Here is a 20,678-nt window from a genome sequence, read left to right on the forward strand (position 1 = left end):
TGGTATGGGGAGGTTTGAGCATTTTGTTCTACAAGCTAATTAATGTACAGTACCCGTGAAGAAATGGTATTAAGATTATGATCCAGTTCTAATTCCATGCTACAGATTACTTGCTTAAGATGCAGGCTAAGCCTGTGTGTTCAGGCTTTCAAATAATTCCTGTACATCAGACTTATTCATTCATTACTCTATCTGGCCAATGTAGCAACAGGGCTAAAGAAACAGGTAAACTATTGGTTCCGGGGGCGCATCTATAATGGGTGCAGAATGTGAAGTGCACACGGGCCCCTGGGTCCAGGGGCGCCCATACCACATATTCATACTTTTTAATACTTATCTCTCCGAAGTCCCACGTCAGCTGGAGAGGCGCTACACAAAACGCCTGGAAAATGGCCGGCGTTCTGTACATGCGCAGTAGGGAAATCACCGGGAAAATGGGTGCCGCGCCATTTTCACAGTGACCTGCGAATGCGCAATAGACTCAGGGCAGAAACTAGTGTCCGGAGTATACTGAGGCTGTCAGTGCACGGCAGCCGCCCCGGACAGGGAGTGAACACAGGCCGCCTCCTCTCTTAATACGCCCCTGATTGGTTCACTTGTAGTCTTATAATAACTAGGTTAAACATTTAGGGGCCTATTCATCATCACTTAATTTTTACAAAAGCAGGTGAAAATTAACATTTCACCTGCAATTGTAAAAATTAAGTTATCGGGCCATTCATCAAGAAGGTAAAGCAGGAGATATCACAGATATCTCCTACTTACCTTCCTCTGGTGGAATGGCCCGCTGTTCCCATACACTAGTATGGGGACAGAATTCATCAAGTTCCGAAAATACATTATTTTCGAAGCTTGACTGCAGTAGCATTCACCATCTTCAGATGGCGAATGCTCCCGCTTGTGGATCGCAAACCCACTCCTTCCTATGGGAAGGAGGCCCGGGTTGCGAAGAGGGATCCTTTCGGATCCCTCCGTCCGGCTACTTCCGCCGGATGTCTGGGCTCTTGTGCACATGCATAACCTGTAGGTCATGCATGCACACTCCCGTCACTGCTCTGAAAGGAGCAGTGAAAAGATTCACTGCTCTGAAAAGGAGCAGTGAAGCCTCTCGTGGGGACAGCTGATTTCGCATTAGCTGTGCCCGCATTGGAGCAATGATTAATTGCTTCAAATTCCGTGGCAAGTTAGAATGTTAATTATCGGGGTCCGATAATTAACATCATGAACAGGCCCTATAAACTGAAGAAAACATGTTTGCCTGTGCACCCTAATACTGAAGTTTGGCAGTGTTTGAGTGTGAGGGTCCTTTGTGTATAGAAGTGTTCACCCAGGTAATATTAAAAAATTATATTTTTTAAATATTTTTTTCTTGAAAATAGAAAGATTAGGAGGAGCGGTATTGATCCATTGTTGAAGGGAACAATTTTTTTGCATTTGGTTTATTTTCAACTAATTATCCATCAGATTATTCAAATATCCTATGTACTTGTCTATCATTTATTTTAAACACATTTTAACTTATAGGGCTCTAATAAGGTGATAATACCTTCTATATTTTCAACACTTTTCTATTACTTTTTGAATTGGCTAGATGTTATCAGTAGGTCATTAGCATAAATAACACGTCACAATCATCATTCTGTGTCACAATGCAGCACCTCTGTGTCATGAATCTGGGTCTTAAGCAGCGTACACACTTGGCGATATTAATGAGTGATTGAATGATTATGAAATCATAATCGCTCATTAATCGTGCACAAATCGTGCACTGTAATGTCGGAAACGACCAGCGATGCACGCTCCCGCTGGTCTTTTCCGACAACTATCATCGCCTGAACATGCAGGTCAATCTGCCGATAACGACAGATTGGCCATGTTCAGGGATGAGGGAGGGTGCATGCACTGAACAACATATCGTTCAGTGTAGGCACTACAGGGGATCAGGAATGACTGTACGATTACGATTGTCATGCCTTCAGCATACGGTTTGTTATGTTACATTAATTCATATTCGCAGCCCCACCTAGTGGTCAGGACAGTAGCAGTTTAAATCGGATCTATTTTGTCCCTCCTAACATGCCTTAGCAGCCTAGCAATGCAGTCTGGGCTAAAGGAGCAGTAAGCAGCCATTTCCTCCACACGCATGGGACCTCATTCAGACCCGGTCGCAAGCGCCGTGCGCTCGCAACCGGGTCGATGGTTTGATCCTGCGCACGCGCAGCAGCCGCACTGCGCGTGCACAAGCCCCGGAGCGAGATAGGAACTCTCTCGCTCCGAAGCTCACTACAAAAGGGCCAGCTGTCGATGGTGATCCACAGCTCGGCCCGTTTTGTAAGCGGGGGGGGGTGGTTTCACAAATGGAGGCTTTCCTTAAGGAACGCCTACCGTTTTGTGGGCGGCCGCACTGACATCAGCAGTGATGTCAGTGGGGAGCTTCCTGCTCGATCAGACCAGGAAGCTCCCTGGGGATTGCGGTTGCCGAGACCCAACCTTAGGGACTCGTCGCAAGCCCCGATGGTCTTGACCATTGCAACCATCAACCTGGTCGGTCGCTAAGCTGTGGGTGGTATATTGCTATATCGATGGTATTATGTACCTTCCCGACTACAAGTAATGTTTCCCGATGTTTCAGATTGGTGGTGGAGGGGCTGTCATAGCGAGGGCACTTTTTTGTATAACTGGTGGACCTGTCCCAAATTAGCCAGTATATGGCAGGAGGTTGTCGATCTCCTCTCGCGCCTCTTTGAGACCACTATTTCCTCTGATCCTCAGCATTTTCTCCTTCCCTTGTATCTGCCCTTCCTATCCCGGTATCAGAATAAGTTGTTCCGACACATCGTATCTGCTATGACCTGCCAAATAGCAGAGGATTGAAAAAACCCTAATCCTTCTCCTATGCAGGTAATATTATCACGTTTGGTGTGTCTACAAGATGGAATACATGACCGCTTTATTACACAACACATCGAAATCTTTTGATATGGTCCCCTTGGTTGACATACCAAAACATTCCCTCTACATTCAACATTTAATTTTTTATTTTTTCGACCACATTTGAAGGAGTGTCTTCCTACTTAGAGTCCTTCCACCCTTTTCTCCTCTGATTTTCCCTTGTTTTCTTTGTGTTTTTTTTTATTTTCTTCTTTTTCTCTCTCTTACTCCTTGACGGTTTGCCACACCGTTGCTGCAAGAAATTTTTGTTGCTTCTATACTTTTCTCTTCTTATACTGAGAAAATGAATCACTATATTATTGTTTTGAATTGTTACAACTTTTATTTCATAAGCATATTCTGTGCTGTAATTTATCTTTGAATATTTGTCTGTACTATTTTATTGTGATTTGCTCAATAAAAAGAGTTTAAAAAAAAAGAAAAGAAAATATAACAAGTACAATGCTTCCATATAAAGCATAAACATACATTAGTATCAATAATAAATCCGGAATACAAATGTGATATACATAGTTTAGCATATGAGTTTAAATTCAAATTATTAACTACACCAATTGTGGCTGTAACTCCAATACACTATCATAAGAACCATGGGTGGGAGACCTGCCAACCCCCCATCAATCAGATCAAGGAAATAGGCGGATCCTGCACTGCTAATCTGGCTAGATACCATGTAGTGTTTTTGAGGCTATGATGGATTTGTGTCCTCGTAGTAAGTGGAAGAGTCTCTTTATACGATTCCCAACCAGGAAAAGGCACTCCGCATTTTTTTCTTTATGCAGAAGCATTTCTACCCAATCCATCCTATATAGAAAATTAAGCATGGTTAGAAATAGGGTTATTTGGGGAGGTGCAGTATCTATCCAGCCTTGTAGGATTGTTTTTCTGCCAGTAGTAATGTAGAGCTTTTAATCAATCGCATCACATGGGAATCCACTGCAGGGGGTGCTTCCCAGTAGGAAACGGATAACAAGAGGTCAGGCGTTTTTGAAGCTGAAACCTCTTACCCGGCGTCTGCCAAGCTGCCGCCATGTGTTCAGCTAGTTGATCTAAGAAACTCTGCTGAGGCCACTTTTTGACGTTTAAACAGTGGGTGCTTTGATTTGTGGGCAGGCTCATCGTCTTCTATCTCTAGGATAGATCTGGCCGCAGGCACCAAAGCAGGTATATTAATAATAATACTTAGACTGAATCTCTTCCTCCCCCGAGGGGGACTCAGTGTTATGCTGGGTACACACTTATACAATCATCGGGCCGTGCATCCAATATTGAGAAAATGGCCTTTGGATTGTATAGGTGTGTACGCTGTCCCGATGCAGGAGCGTTAGCCGATAAACGGCTTTTAACGCTCCTGCAATGGTCGGGATCGGGAGGGCACATCTTATGTACTGTTTAATATTTATTGGTTCGACCTCCCGATCCCATGGAAGCCTGTACACACTGTGCTATGTCTGCAGTGTGTACGCGGCTAACAGGGGGTCACACTGAGGACAGACTGCACGGCTGATCGGGGCAGTTTTACCCGATCAGCCTGCAATCAAAAAAGTGTGTACCCAGCTTTTGAGAGATCAGCATCGTCTGTCTCCCGAGATGACACCTCAGAATCTGAGAGCTGCATAGACTGTGAAGATATCACAGGACGCTTAGTAATCTTACTGGGTAGTGGCTTCTCACCTTGCAATATGTTTTGAAAGGCTGTAGAGGTAGCCGCTAGACTCTGTACAGCAGTAGAGAGCATGTCTACCCATTTAGGGGGCATAGTAAGTACCTGTATTGCTTGTACCTGTTGTGGCAACCACATAGGGGAAATTACTGCCGGAACTGCTAGGCAGTCCGCAATAGTACCGAGCACCTGAGAAAAGGAAGCCCAGGGGCTGGAGGGTCTAATTGGCCTGGTGGGGTATAACACCTTGCACATAGACCACCCTGCATTAAATCCTCCTCATTTAAGCCTGCAGCACATACTTTACTAGAGCAGTATGGGAGAAACAGCTTGCTTGCTACTCATGCCTTTGCTAGACATAGCTGCAGAGTAGTATAGCACAGTGGCGGAACTCCCGGAGATAATGGAGTCAGTTGCCGCCGGGCGCCAGCCCTAAAGGGGGCGCCTGGCTCCATTGTCACCCGGGTCCCAGCCATTCTACCTACCGGCTTCAGTCAGTTCTAACTAGTAGTAGAGGAGAGGAGCCGCTGAGCGCTGATCAGCATCAGCGGCGCTCCTCCTCTGGCTCTGCACTCATGTCTGCACTCTCTGTGGTCTCTCTGGTACCAGCAGGCGCAGCTCCCAGGCACTACTGTGTGGGCTATCTTCTGCCGGAGTTGCCCTGTGGCCATCTTCTTCCCGGCCAGGTTCTCTTCTCCCGGCAGCAATCTCAGCAGCAGAACAGTCTTCTCCCAGTGCGCCACATGTCCAGTTGCCGACTTTCCCGGACTGTCACCACTGCCGTTCTCCACGGTTGCCAGGCATTCATTCCCAGGGGTCCGGTGGCACTCCACTGGTCCGTGGGATGTCCGTCCCTGCAAGCGCAGCACGTGGGACCCATCTTGTCGGGGCAGCTCACTGTGGGGTACTTCTGTGGTCTTCGCAGGTACAGTTCCAACAGCCGCTGGTTCATTGGTCATCGGCAGGGGTTCAGTGAAGGCCGTGTTCAGCTCACCAGCGCTCCACTTTCCCCGCCGGGCAGTGGCGTAACTAGGGCAGGGCGAGCCACGGTAGCGGCCCGCCCTAGTTAGCCAGTGTAGCGCCGACCGCAGTGAGTGCGGTCAGCGCTACACATTTACACAGGACCGGCGCCAGGCTTCCAACGCCGGTCCTGTGCTGCACAGCTGAGCCCGTTCCCTCCCCGAGCGCATGCCCAATAGCGCCAGGAGGCGGGCTCAGGCTGTGCATAACACACGCATCGCCGCCAGCGCTAGCGGCGATGCGTGTGTTAAACAGCAGCCAATGAGAGTCAGATAGACTTTCATTGACTGCTGCAGCACCCACTGCAAGAGCCGGGCTTCCATCCGGCTCCTGCAGAGGGTAATGGGACAGACGTCATGACATCATGACGTCTTTCCCATAATGCTGAGCGCGCCAGCCCGGGAAGACTGGCGGGCGGTGGCGGGAGCGCTGTCGTGGTCCGGAGCAGCAGCGTGGATTCAGGTAAGTATATTTGTAAATAATATGAGATATGGTAAGAACTTACCCTTGTTATCTCTATTTCTACGAAGTCCATAGGGTTCCACAGGATACCTTGGGGTATAGGTGTGACGTCAGTCGCTGGGCACCATAGAGTTAAGCTTTTCAGCCTCCCAGGATGCACTAGGGTCCCCCTCCTATACCCCGCCCCCGAGCCAAGGCACCTCAGTTAGTTATCAAGCCATAGGCCGGAGGAGGAGAAGGAAGAGAGAGAAAAAAGATCTGGACACATACAAGAATCACATTCTCACCAGAGGGAGACGGAAAACCGGTGACCAGAGCAAAGCCCATCTGCAGCACAGGTGCGACAGGGCGGGAGTCCTGTGGAACCCTATGGACTTCGTAGAAATAGAGATAACAAGGGTAAGTTCTTACCATATCTCATATTTTCTACTTCAGGGTCCATAGGGTATCCACAGGATACCTTGGGGATGTCCCAAAGCAGTATCCTTTAAGGGTGGGGACGCTCCTGTGCAGAAAGGAGAATCCGCCGCCCGAAGGAAGCATCCTGAGAGGCGAAGGTGTCAAACCTGTAATACCTCACGAAGGTATGGACAGAGGACCACGTAGCAGCCTTGCAGATCTGAACTGCCGAGGCACCACGTCGAGCTGCCCACGAAGGACCCACAGACCTAGTGGAATGAGCCTTCAGAGAAGGTGGGACCGGTAGGCCTTCATGAAGATAAGCTTCAGAAATAGCCATACGGATCCAGGCTGCCAAAGTTTGCTTTGAAGCAGGCCAACCCTTTTTACGGAAGCCATAGAGGACAAACAAAGCGTCCGACTTCCTAAACGAAGAAGTGCGGTCAACATAAGTCCTTAAGGCCCGCACAACATCCAAAGAGGCCTCACCCACGGAAAGACCCGGTGAGTTAAAGGCCGGAACAACTATTTCCTCGTTAACATGAAACTGGGAAACAACTTTGGGAAGAAACTCGGGCCGAGTGCGGAGCACTGCCCTGTTCCCATGAAAAACCAAGAAAGGGGGTCTACAAGAAAGAGCCCCTAACTCAGAAACATGTCTGGCCGAAGCAATGGCCAGAAGGAAAACAGTCTTAGCTGTTAGCCATTTAAGATCCACTGAGCCCAGTGGTTCAAACGGCGGTCCTTGGAGAGCCCTCAGGACCACAGCCAAATCCCAAGGCGCCACAGGTGGAACAAAGGGTGGCTGAATGCGGAGAACACCCTGCATAAAGGTGCGCACATCCGGGATTGTAGCAATCCTACGGTGAAACCAGACAGATAGGGCCGAAACCTGTACCTTCAAAGAAGCAAGGCGAAGCCCATGATCTAGTCCCACTTGCAGGAAGGCGAGAATCCGAGACAGACGAAACTCCCGCGGTGCATAACCTCTCGGTCGACACCACTGGAAGAACGTATGCCACACGCGATGGTATATCCTCGTGGAAGACGGTTTCCGAGCTCGTAACATGGTACGCACCACAGAGCTGGAAAACCCCCGGGACCTCAGCATGGCCGTCTCAACAGCCACGCCGTCAAAGACAGCCGAGTCAGGTCCGGGTGAAGGCAAGGACCCTGAGACAGAAGGTCCGGTCGTAGCGGCAACCCCAGAGGACTGTCCATGGACAGACCCTGAAGGTCTGAGAACCAGTGCCGTCTGGGCCACGCGGGAGCTATCAACAGGAGCGTCCCTCCTTCCTGTTTGAATTTCCGGATTACCCGTGGAAGAAGGGAGACCGGAGGGAACAGGTATGCGAACCGGAACGTCCACCGGACGGACAGAGCATCCACCAGAGACGCCCCTTCGTCTCTTGTGCGAGACCCGTACACCGGCAACTTGTTGTTGTGCCGGGACGCCATGAGGTCGATTTCTGGAAGACCCCACCTGTCCACCAGTAGTTGAAAAATGTCCGGGTGCAGGGACCATTCCCCCGGATGAATGTCTTGGCGACTTAGAAAGTCCGCCTCCCAATTTAGCACTCCCGGGATGAAGACCGCTGATATGGCCGGAAGATTGCGCTCCGCCCAAACCAGGATCCGAGAGACCTCTACGAGAGCCACCCAACTGCGAGTTCCTCCTTGCCTGTTTATGTAGGCCACGGTGGTAGCGTTGTCCGACTGGACCAGCACCGGGCGACCCTGGAGAAACCGCTGTGCCTGCTGGAGAGCATTGAAGACCGCACGGAGTTCCAAGATATTTATTGGAAGCTCCGCTTCTGTCGGCGTCCACCTGCCCTGGAACAAGTGTGGACCCGAAACTGCTCCCCAGCCCCGAAGACTGGCGTCCGTTGTCAATAGGACCCAATTTGGAACCCAGAACGGACGTCCCTTGTTGAGGTGGGTCGTCTGTATCCACCACGCAAGGGACAGGCGAACCTCCGGGGTGAGCACAATCGTCTGGGACTTCAGAGACTGAGGCAGCCCGTTCCACTTGGACAGGATCAGGTGCTGCAGAGGTCTGGAGTGAAACTGGGCGTATTCCACCATGTCGAACACCGACACCATGGAGCCCAGTAACCTCATCGCCGAGTGTAAGGACACCCGGCGGCTGTGCAGGCAACTGCGCACCCTTGACTGTAAAGCAGAGATCTTGTCCTCCGTCACGAAGATCCTTTGCTGTCCCGAGTCCAATAAGGCTCCAAGATGCAGAATCCTCCGAGACGGGATTAGAGTGGACTTCTGCCAGTTGATTAGCCAGCCGTGCCGTTGCAGCAGTGCAATGGTCAGGTCCAAGTGGCATAACAGGAGCTCTGGAGATCCTGCCACCAATAACAGGTCGTCCAAATACGGCAACATGTGGACTCCCTGCAGCCGCAGAGAAGCCGCCATGACCGCCATCACCTTGGTGAAAACACGTGGTGCTGTTGCCAGGCCAAAAGGTAATGCCCGAAACTGGAAGTGGTCGCTGCGGATTGCAAACCTGAGGAACTGTTGATGGCGCAAAAGAATAGGGACATGCAGGTAAGCGTCCTGTATGTCCAATGACACCATGTAGTCCCCAGGTTCCAGCGCCAGAATGATGGACCGTAGGGTCTCCATCCGAAACTTCGGGACCCGCAAAGACTTGTTGAGTGCTTTGAGGTTGAGAATCGGACGATATGACCCATTGGGTTTCTGTACCAAAAATAGATTTGAATAGAAACCCTGGCCCCTCTGTGAGAATGGAACAGGCACTATAACTCCAGCTTGGAGCATAGTGTGCAATACCTTCCGCAGCTCCGTAGCCTTGTTCCGGTCTGATGGTAGACCCGTGGTGAAGAAGCGAGCCGGGGGTCTGTGCCGGAAGGAGAGGGCGTATCCGTGGGAAACCACCTCCAGAACCCAAGTGTCTGTCGTAGTGGTCGACCAACACTGGGCGAACTGTAGCAGGCGGCCTCCCACCCTGGGATCCCCCAAAGGGAGGCCCGGACCGTCAGGCCGCAGGCTTGTCATCTGGCTTGGGGGCCGGACGTCTGGTACTCCATGCCTGCTTCCGGGGCTTGACCGATTTCTTAGGGCCAGCCTGTCGAGGAAACGACTGTGGTTTGGGCCTGCCCTGGGCCCTAGATGACCGAAAGGACGATGGTCCAGAACCAGAAGGAGCAGCGGCCGACGGGAGACAAGCAGATTCGGCTGCCGCCAGCGTGGCCACAATCTTATCCAGATCCGGACCCAAGAGAACTTCTCCGGTAAACGGCAACGCTTCCAGACCTTTCTTGGAATCTGCGTCCGCCTTCCAGGATCGCAGCCACAAGGTGCGACGAGCAGCTACCGCTGCTGAAGAAATTCTAGACACCAGAGTACTAATGTCTAGAGCCGCCTCGTTGATGTAGGTGGCCGAATCACGGAGATTGCCAATCAACTCCGCCTGTTCGGCCGGACAGTCGGATTCAAAAGAAGCCTCTAATGAATCCGCCCAGCGCTCCATCGCTCTGGCAACCCAGCAAATGGCCATAGCCGGCCGTGCTGCCCCCCCTGCAAGAGAATAAGCGGACTTCAGGCAGATTTCTACCTTGTGGTCCGTAGCATCCTTAAGGGAGGACATGGATGGCATTGGCAATGTGGCACTACGGACAAGACGGGTCACGTGAGAATCCACCTGTGGAGGGGATTCCCACTTAGCAAAATAATTATCCGCAAACGGATAAGCCACCGCCAGGCGTCTCTGCGGCTGGTATCGCTTGCCAGGCTGTTTCCACGCCTCCTCTAAATGGTCCACCAACTGACCCGAAAGAGGAAAGACTGTGGCATCGCCCTTCACATCTTTGAAAAAGGCATACTTAGATTTAGCCGCTGGGGGAACTTCGTCCTCAATCACCAAGGCTGTGCGGACCGCCCAAATAAGTCCAGGAATATATACTTTGGACTTAGCATCAGCATCCTTAGTATGGAGAGGTTCCTGATCGTAAGGATCCAGAATCTCCCCATCATCAGACGTCCCTTCGTCATCCTCATAAGGAGCGGACAGAGACGCCACCGGCCTTTTATGAGGCCGCATCACAGACTCCCCTTGCAACACATCCGACAAGTGCTGTACAGAACTCGTCAGGGAGTTAACCCACGCTGGCTCCTGAGAACCCGGGAGCGGGGAAATAGGGAGACTGTGGGGTACCACCAATTGTCGTGGGAACCCCTGCATGGGTGACGACACCACAGACTGCTGGGACAAACCCATCGGAGTAAACGCGGGCTGCGGAGCTAACTGGCCCACTAAAGCTGTTAACGCCTGAGCGAAACAAGCCCAGGGCGGCTCCTGTACCGGTGCTGTAACCGTAATAGGCCGCGCCATGGACAAACACTGCCGGCAAAGGCCCTCCGTGCTACCCTCCCCCTCCGCTAACGGTACTTTGCACGTGGTACACTGTAGCCGGAGGGGAAAATCACTTTCAGACATGATGGCACCACGTATGTGACCTCTCTCACCAATTAAGTATTAAATAGGCGAGAGACCACCCTGCAGCACCGCACCGCAAGGGCTTTAGCAGAAAGAACAGGGACAGTAATAAAGCTGACAGTTTAGAGAAGAAAAGTTACAGGCAGCGCTAGCACAGTCACATACAATGCAGAGAAATAACAATTCCTGCACTAACAGCGCTGATCACTCAACTACACAGACACAGGGCCTGGTAGGACACAGCGCTGCATACACAGACCTGAGCCACAGCGGAGGAGAGGTATGCGGGGGGACCCAGACCACGATGCTTCCGTCCAGCGCTTCCAGCAGCGTTCACCATGCGTTCTGGAGAAGATGGCCGCCGAGGAGCAGAGAGGAGGCTGGCCTGGGGGAGGAGCGCTGCCACAGGACCAGTCGGCAGCATGCAGAGAGGGCTGTGTGCAGCGGGGGAGGCGCCGGCTGTGAGACAGGGAAGGCGCGCTCCCCTGGCATGCATTTAACCCCTGGGACGCCGCAGCGCTACCGCTTTGCTGCGGTCCGCTGTCCCAGGGGGTAGTGGAAAGTGCAGGTTGGTCGCCTGGCTCCATGCTGCAGCCAGTCCCCAGGGAGCCCCCTGCCTGGGGACTTAGGACCATGTCACCAGCGGGGACCCACCGCGGGACCCCGCTGCTTACCTTTGTCCCCCTTGGATCCGGCCATGGTCCGGAACATCTGGGGTCACCGCTAGCTGTGACCCCAGATGCTCACCAGCATCCCCGGATCGGTACCGGCGTTCTGGTACCGGCGGGGGTGTAGGGAAGACAGCATGGACGTCAGGACTGACTGTCCATGCTGTACATCCAGATGTGCAGCCACAGCTGCACTGAAGAAAGCTTATGGGGCTCTTCTAGCCCCCACTCCGACAGGTGCACCCGACGCCGGACGGGCACCAAACTAAACTGAGGTGCCTTGGCTCGGGAGCGGGGTACAGGAGGGGGACCCTAGTGCATCCTGGGAGGCTGAAAAGCTTAACTCTATGGTGCCCAGTGACTGACGTCACACCTATACCCCAAGGTATCCTGTGGATACCCTATGGACCCTGAAGTAGAAATATTTTTTTAAAACCTGTCTGCACTACTGGGGGCACAACGGGGGAGGGGGGTGGCTACTACTGGGGGGACCTCTACTGGGGGTGGCTACTACTGGGGGTACCATTACTGGGAGGACCTCTACTGGGGGGGCTACTATTGGGGGCACCATTACTGGGAGGACCTCTACTACGGGGGGGGCTACTATTGGGGGCACTTAATCAGGAGGGGGAACCTCTATTGGGGACTACTACTTGGGGGGGGAATACTACTGGGGGCACTGCACTGGAGGGACCACAACTGGGGGCAATAATAGGAAGGACCACTACAGGGGGCACTGGATAGGGGGGGGTCACTACTGGGGGCCTGCATCAGGGGGACCACTACTGGGGGCACTGCATGGGGTGGAGACTACTGCTGGGGGCACTATGTAAGGGGCTTACTACTAGGGGCACTGCACTGGGGGGACCACTACAGGGGGCACTAGATAGGGGGGGTTCACTACTGGATGCCTGCATAAGGGGGACCACTACTGGGAAAACTGCATGGGGGGGACTAGTGCTGGGAGCACTATATAAAGGGCACTGCATGGGGGGGACACTACTACTGGGGGCACTATATAAAGGGCACTGCATAAGGGGATACCACTACTGGGCGCACTGCATTGTGGGGACTGCTACTGTGGGCACTGCATAAGGGGGAACACTACATGGGGCACTGCATTTTGGGGGACCACTACGGGGGGCACTGAATAAGGGGGAACTAATTGGGGGCTGTATAAGGGGGACCACTACTGGCGATACTGTATAAGGGGCACCACTATGCAGAGCCGGCCCTAGACAATTCATTGCCCTAGGCAAAACTTTGGCTGCTGCCCCCTACCGTGGGGAGGGGAGAGCGAAAGCGCGAGAGAGATCGCCCATGATGGCGACACCCAGAATAAATACACAGACTGGCTGAATTACCAACGTTTCAATTCTGTATGTGTCGCATTTTTGTCAGGGCACCAACCCCTTCATGTGGACACACTTTAATGCAGACTGTCTTTTCTATTGGAGTGTATATATATACACACACACACAGCCCCAGCTTAATTGAGTCAGACTATATATATTTTACACACACAGCACTAAAGGGGCATCTCCTCCATTGCCCACAATATATTCACTGAACCAGAGAAAAAAAAAAGGGATATTCCCTCTAGCACACTGCAGCAATATTGGCAAAAATACTTGAATCCTACATGATAACATAAATTGAGAGGTATTAGTTGCATACATTTGCAAATAAATAATTAAGTGCCAGGCCAACGTCAAGGCTCCTCTATACTGGCGTCCCTAACATTAAGGGGTTCACGTCCGAGGCGCAAGGCACCCCCCCAAAAGAATACAGCCAAAGACCATTCCCAGGGCATCACACGAAAAATGGAAGAAAGGTGATAGTGAAGTGTAAAGTATAGATGTGTAAAAGATAATCAATAAGTGTTAATATAATAAGAATTAAAATTACATAAATAATAAAACAACAAATAGAAAAGTGATGAAAAAGTATTTATGTGAATTAAGTGGTGATGCCCTGAAAAAGGCCCAGCCATAGTAACCCCGGTGGCCCCACACCCAAACGCTCACCCCAAAATAATTATTGCTACCAAATAGTAGCACCCACTCTGGGTCATATAATTACAATTAATGTACTGCATAATAACAGCACATATATAAGCAGAGAGCTGACTCACCTAGGAGGTACCCCAGAAACCTCCAAATGGTACTATACGGACCAGCACATCTTCCCAATGCTGGCTCCCTTCATGCCTCTCAGAAATGCAAATAGAAAGTATGGTGGTCGCTCACATGAGCTTAATGATATTGCCCAGGTGCTTGTAAAGGGCGGGGTTTACACTGAACCAGAGGAAAAAAAAAAAGGGATATTCCCTCCAGCACACTGCAGCAATATTGGCAAAAATACTTCATGATAACAGAAATTCAGAGGTATTAGTTGCATACATTTGCAAATATATTAATCGCCGGGCCAACGTCAAGGCTCCTCTATACTGGCGTCCCTAACATTACGGGGTTGACGTCCGAGGCACAAGGCACCCCCCCAAAAGAATCCAGCCAAGGACCATTCCCAGGGCATCACACGAAAAATGGAAGAAAGGTGATAGTGAAGTGTAAAGTAAAGATGTGTAAAAGATAACAAGCACCTGGGCAATATCATTAAGCTGATTTGAGCGACCACCATACTTTCTATTCACAATATATTCACCCCACTTAAGGCTATTTCATATACGTGTTTTTATGCATATGTGATTGATAGATAGATAGATATGCACCATATATATTTTCCCTTTTTCTTTTTAGGGGGGGGGGGGGTCACCAAATTATAACTTGCCTCCGGGCGTCTGGAATTAACTTACGCCACCGGTAAAGCACACAATAAGGCACTGAGCAATATGCACAAAGTATAGGACAACCACAAAGTATAGGAAAGTATTCTAAATACAAGTGGGTATGCAGTGTAGTGATCCTGCCTATGCTTGGATAAGCTGCAGGAGAGCACAACACAGAGTATGGCACGGTACAGTGACCAACACTATGTGACAACCTTCACAAATACAAGAAATGTGAGGTACAGAAAATCCTGAATACACCTGTGTATAAGGGTAAGAGAGAGAGAAAAGGGAAAGGCATTAGTTGACAGTATAGAGAAATTATACAAACAGACAGCGCTAGCATAAGTCACATACAATCAGGGCCGCCAAGAGCCAAGGTGGGCCCCGGTAATAGGGGGCGTGGCCTAATCTCGGGAGGCGTGGCCACGCCCCTTTGCCGAAAAAATAAATAAATAAAAGTGAATTGCAGCGCCGCCACGAGTAATCTCCAACTGCAGCTCAGCACACGCTGTGTGCTGGGCTGCTGTGAGGGAGGGGGGAGCGGCGGCAGACCCGGGCCCCCGCCGGGCCCCTCAGGAAGCCCGGGCCCGGGTAATCTGTACCCGCTCCCCCCCCCCTCTCGGCGCCCCTGCATACAATGAAGAAAACAATGTAACTGCAAAGGGGAACTACAATCAACTACTCAGTGTCTGGTAGGCTATAGTCAGTAGAGCATGCATGGGGGGTCTCTGAGTAACCAGAACCTCCCCCTGACAGACTGGAGTGCAGGCAACGTTTTCTTAAACCCCGCCCCCTCGCTGCAATTTTGCCGTGATTCACAGGTCAATATGGAGGAGGCGGAGCCAATATGACAATTTAATTATTCGACAAACTTGGCCCTGCCCCCCTTCCGATTGACCTGCGAATCATGGCAATTTGCCGTGAGGGCGCGAGGCTTAAGAAAATGGTGGCAGCCTGCTAGATCCTGTCCCTATAAGATCTGCTGCAAGGTAAGTTGTTTGTAATGTATGTGACATATGTTTGTGTGTGTATGTGTGTTAGGTATGTGTGACTTACAGTACAGGTTGAGTCTCCCATATCCCAAATGCTTGGGACCAGGGGTATTTTGGATAACGGAATATTCTGTATTTTGGAATAATTGCATATCATAATGAAATATCTTGGAAATGGGACCCAGATATACACACAGAATGCATTTATGTGTTATATACACCTTATACACACAGTCTGCAAGTAATTTTATACAATATTTTCAATAATTTTGTGGCTCAAGCAAAGTTTGTGTACAGAAATGAAATTCATTTATATTTCATATACACCTGATACACACAGCCTGAAGGTAATTTTATACAATATTTTTAATAATTTGTGCCTTAGACAGTTGTGTACATTGAACCATCAAAAATCAAAGGTTTCTTTATCACAATCATTCCAAAATAATCCATATTTCTGAATATTTGGATATGCGAGACTCAACCTGTACCAGTCAAAAGTTTGGACATACCTTCTCATTCAATGGTTTTTGTTTATTTAAATTATTTTCAACATAGTAGATTAATACTGAAGACATCAAAACTATGGCCCGTATTCAATTTGAGCCGAGCCGCGTTGTTAACGCGGCCCGGACTTAACCTTGGCTTCGCCTGTTTTCCAGGCGTTAAAGTATTGTGCGCGTGCCCGCGTATTCAATTTGAAAGTAGGCGAAAACGGGACGCGGCGATACATGAATCGGCGAAAACAAACGGGAATTTTTGGGAAATAATTGTAGGACCCCATAAAGATGTCCAGACCTCGGGGATCACTATGGGTACCCCCGTTTTTGCCTGCAGAAGAAAGTCGGGGTTTTTAAATAGCCGCGGCTGGTGTTTTTTTTCCCCGAGATTGAAGAAGTGATGCAGAAGAGCATTTAGCTCTTTTTTTTTTTTTTTTTAAAAGTGGTCCTATCAAATTTGGGGTACATGAAAATGGGTACTAGCATATTTTTAAGTCCCTAAAGGTAATTTTAAATATTCTGCAAAAATACACCCACCGCTACTCTGCGCAATAAAAAAAACACCTGCCACATACTTGGGGACCCCACCAGTATTAATTTCGTTAGTTTGGCTTTTTGTTTGACATTTTTTTTTTTTTGCCCCCTTATTCAAAGTCAATTTTTGGGGTGCCCTTAATTATTTTTTTTTTTACACAGATTACCTTTGGGGGACTGTCTGAAGGCTGCACGGGGGTTCCCGAAACGTTGCACCCCAAAACCCCAATTCTGTACTTTTTAAAGCCTGCCATTCATAGGTGATACTTTACCGCCTATTACATTGCATTGACTTAACGCCTAGGCGGAAAGTCTTTCAAATGGAATATGGAGGAAAACTAAAACAGGCGATAATGACGTCATCGGTGGTAAATTACTGCGAATCCGGACTTAACGCCTCAAATTGAATACGGCCCTATGACAGAACACATATGGAATTATGTTGTAAACATAAAGTGTTTAACAAATCAAAATGTTTTATGTTTTAAATTCCTCAAAGTAGCCCCCTTTTGCTTGGATGATATCTTTGCACACTATTGGCATTCTCTCAATCAGCTTCATAAGGTAGTCTCCTGGAATGGTTTTCCAACAGTCTTGAAGGAGTTCCCAGAGGTGCTGAGCACTTGTTGGCTGCTTTTCCTTCACTCTGCGGTCCAACTCATCCCAAACCAGCTCAATTGGGTTTAGGTCTGGTGATTGTGGAGGCCAGGACATCTGACGCAGCACTCCATCACTTTCCTTCTTGGTCAAGTAGCCCTTACATAGCCTGGAGGTGTGTTTAGGGTCATTGTCTTGTTGAAAAACAAATGATGGTCCCAGTAAGTGCAAACCAGATGGGATGGCATGGCGCTGCAGAATGCTGTGGTAGCGATTCTGGTTAAGTGTGCTTTGAATTTTTAATAAATCACTTAGTGTCACCAGCAAAGCACCCCCACACCATCAGACCTCCTCCTCCATGCTTCACAGTGGGAACCACACATGCAGAAACCATCTGCTCACCTTCTCTGCGTCTCACAAAGACACGGCGGTTGGGACCAAAAATCTAAAATTTGGACTCATCAGACCAAAGTACAGATTTCCACTGGTCTAATGTCCATTCCTTGTGTTTCTTGGCCCAAACAATTCTCTTCTTCTCGTTGTTCATCCTCAGTAGTGGCTTCTTCGCAGCAATACGACCATGAAGGCCTGATTCACGCAGTCTCCTCTGAACAGTTGATGTTGAGATTTGTCTGCTACTTGAACTCTGGGCCTGATTCAGAGCTGGATGCTCTGACCAGAGCGCTCGCTCTGAATCAGGGCCGGCCTAGCTTAAAATGGATTGGCCTCCTGGCCGCTCGCATAGCTGTGGGACCACCCACAGCTTATGCGAGCGGCCAAAGAGATGGTCGTGATGGTCAAGACCATCGCGACCATCGGGCTTGCGACGAGACCCTGCGGTAGGGTCTCGCTGCCGCATGCCCAGGAGTGCTTTTGGCTCTATCAGAGCCAAAAACACTCCCACTGACATCACTAGTGATGTCAGTGGGGCCGGACCCAGACGGTAGGCGTTCCCATGGGAACGCCTCCGTCTGGGCAGCCACGCCCTCCAAAGGGGGCGTGCTGTCACTCACCATAGACAGCACGCCCCCGTTGGTGCGAGACCCCGAGCGACGGCTTCCCCGTCGCTCGCCGGGTCTCGCGCATGCGCACGACAAAGGCGCCTCTGTCGTGCGCATGCGCATTTGGGTAACATCGACCCGCTTGCGAGCGTACAGCGCTCGCAAGCGGGTCTGAATGAGACCCTCTGTGAAGACTTTATGTGGTCTCTAATCTGAGGTGCTGTTAAGTAGTGGTTTATGAGGCTGGTAACTCTAATGAACTTATCCTCTGCAGCTGAGGTAACTCTTGGTCTTCCTTTCCTGTGGCGGTCCTCGTGAGAGCCAGTTTCATCATAGCGTTTGACGGTTTTTGCAACTGCACTTGAGGATATATTCAAAGTTCTTGAAAATTTTTGTTATCAACTGACTTTCATGTCTTAAAGTAATGATGGACTGTCGGTTCTCTTTACTGAGTTGAGTGGTTGGTGCCATAATATGGATTACAGTAGTCAAATTGTGGTGTCCACTGTGTACTAACCCTACCTCTGCACAACACAACTGATGGTCTCAAACACATTAAGAAGGCAAGTAATTCCACAGATTGACTCTTGACAAGGCACACCTGTTAATTCAAAACCATTCTAGGAGACTAAATACCCCCATACATCAGCAATTGATTGTGTATAAAAATCTTTCCCTTTTTCAATCGATTGCAGATGACAGAATTGCCACATTCGATTGAAAAAGGGAAAGATTTTTATACACAATCGACTGCAAATTGCACGATAGGTGCAATCAATCTCTGATGTATGGGGGCCTTAACTCATGAAGCTGATTGAGAGAATGCCAAGAGTGTGCAAAGCTGTCCTCAACGCAAAAGGCGGCTACTTTGAGGAATCTAAAATATAAAACATATTTTGATTTGTTTAACACTTTTTTGTTTACAACATAATTCCATATGTGTTCTTTCATAGCTTTGATGTCTTCAGTATTAATCTACTATGTTGAAAATAATTTAAATAAACAAAAACCATTGAATGAGAAGGTATGGCCAAACTTTTCAAGAAAGAGGAACTACCAAGTAATTCAGAAGCGGGCACTGCAGAGGATAGCTTTTCTGAAGCAGCTGTATGAAAGAGAGGCTAGTCAACCTCAAAATATAGAAATAGATACAAGGTACTTATATAGACACAGCGCTAGATATATATGAATATGTCATATAAAAAGTGATGTGGAACGGATTGTGAATGATGAAAAAAGGCACATTTATTAAAACACAGCTGATATAAAGTCAGAACCCCTGCCGAAACGCGTTGAGGACCCCACTACGCCCACAATCCAGACCTACGGCTTACGCCCACCGAAGCTCCTCCAGTTGGCCACAGCCGTCCCAACCCCATCGCCCCCGCACTTGCTAGTGCAAGCGCCTCCAACCCAACCATCTACACCGCAGAAGTGTCACTCATCTAGCCTGTCCCGGGCAGTCCATCCCCTTCCAGAAGGGTGACCCACACCGCACCCCCGGCTCTCACAGGGGCACCGACCCCCCACCTCATTGACCTGGCACCAGCGGCAGTCTCCACAGCAGCTCACCCCCACTGCTGCATCTACAACCACCAACATCACCTGGTCGCTGACCACCACAGAATAAGAGATCATCTCAATCAACAGCAACTCATCTCAACCACCACAGCAGCTCCACTCAGCTAACACAGACCTGCAGCAACGCAACACCCCAACGGCCTAACCAACTTCAGGCCGTACCTACCGGTAGGTATCAGACTTCGTGACTCTGATATACACGCGGGATGCCGCCAGGTGTTTACACCCACCCACCATACCTGTTGCTCCACTCTCCCCGCCCCACCCACCGAGACTCCCAAGACTGTCGACCAAAGGTCCAGCAGGGGTAACGTGCCGGTCTACTGAACCGCACGGAGACGAGCTCCCTGAAAATGTCGACCCACCTCCCCAGTCTCTCCCTCTCTCTCACCCACCACCTCACCCACCTTGTGCCCGGGACTACATAGGAGAAGCATTGTGACTACTCCAATAAAACAGTTTACTCCCACCTTGTGTCCACCTCTCTCATTCATTTGGTCCACCCTCTCCCCACTCAACCACACCATACACACTAGCAACCATATACACAATCCAACACTCCCCAATTATCATTGCACCCACAGGGCGAGCGCACCTTCCGTCCCCCATCGTCTCTGTCTGTGAATAGCATATAGTCAACAATACGGCCCCGCCCCCGCCCCGGATTGCAGCAGCAGCTCTACGGGCTCCTCCCGAAATGGATTTATACAAAGTCGGTAAGTATGCCTATAGAACACTATGTGGCTCTCAACACTTTGTACCCTTTCGCCCCCGCTCACCAACCTGACCCTCTCCAGCGGTGCAGTATAGCTATCTCATTGCAGGCCCTGCCACTATATTTCCCTGTGCGGCCCCCACCCTATAGTATAGCTAACTCTCATTGCAGCCCCCCCCATTACTTACCTTTAGTAGCGATCGCCATTGATGTTCCATTCGGCTCCTCAGATCAGCCAAGACCCCATTCCAGCTGAGCCGCCCTAGGTACGGCAACCCATCCACACCCAGGCCGCCGCCAGCACTTGCTGGGAGACAACAGACCAGAAGCCC

The sequence above is a fragment of the Taudactylus pleione genome, unplaced genomic scaffold, assembly GCF_031769625.1.
Source record: "Taudactylus pleione unplaced genomic scaffold, aTauple2 ptg000086l, whole genome shotgun sequence".
Lineage (NCBI taxonomy): Eukaryota > Metazoa > Chordata > Amphibia > Anura > Myobatrachidae > Taudactylus > Taudactylus pleione.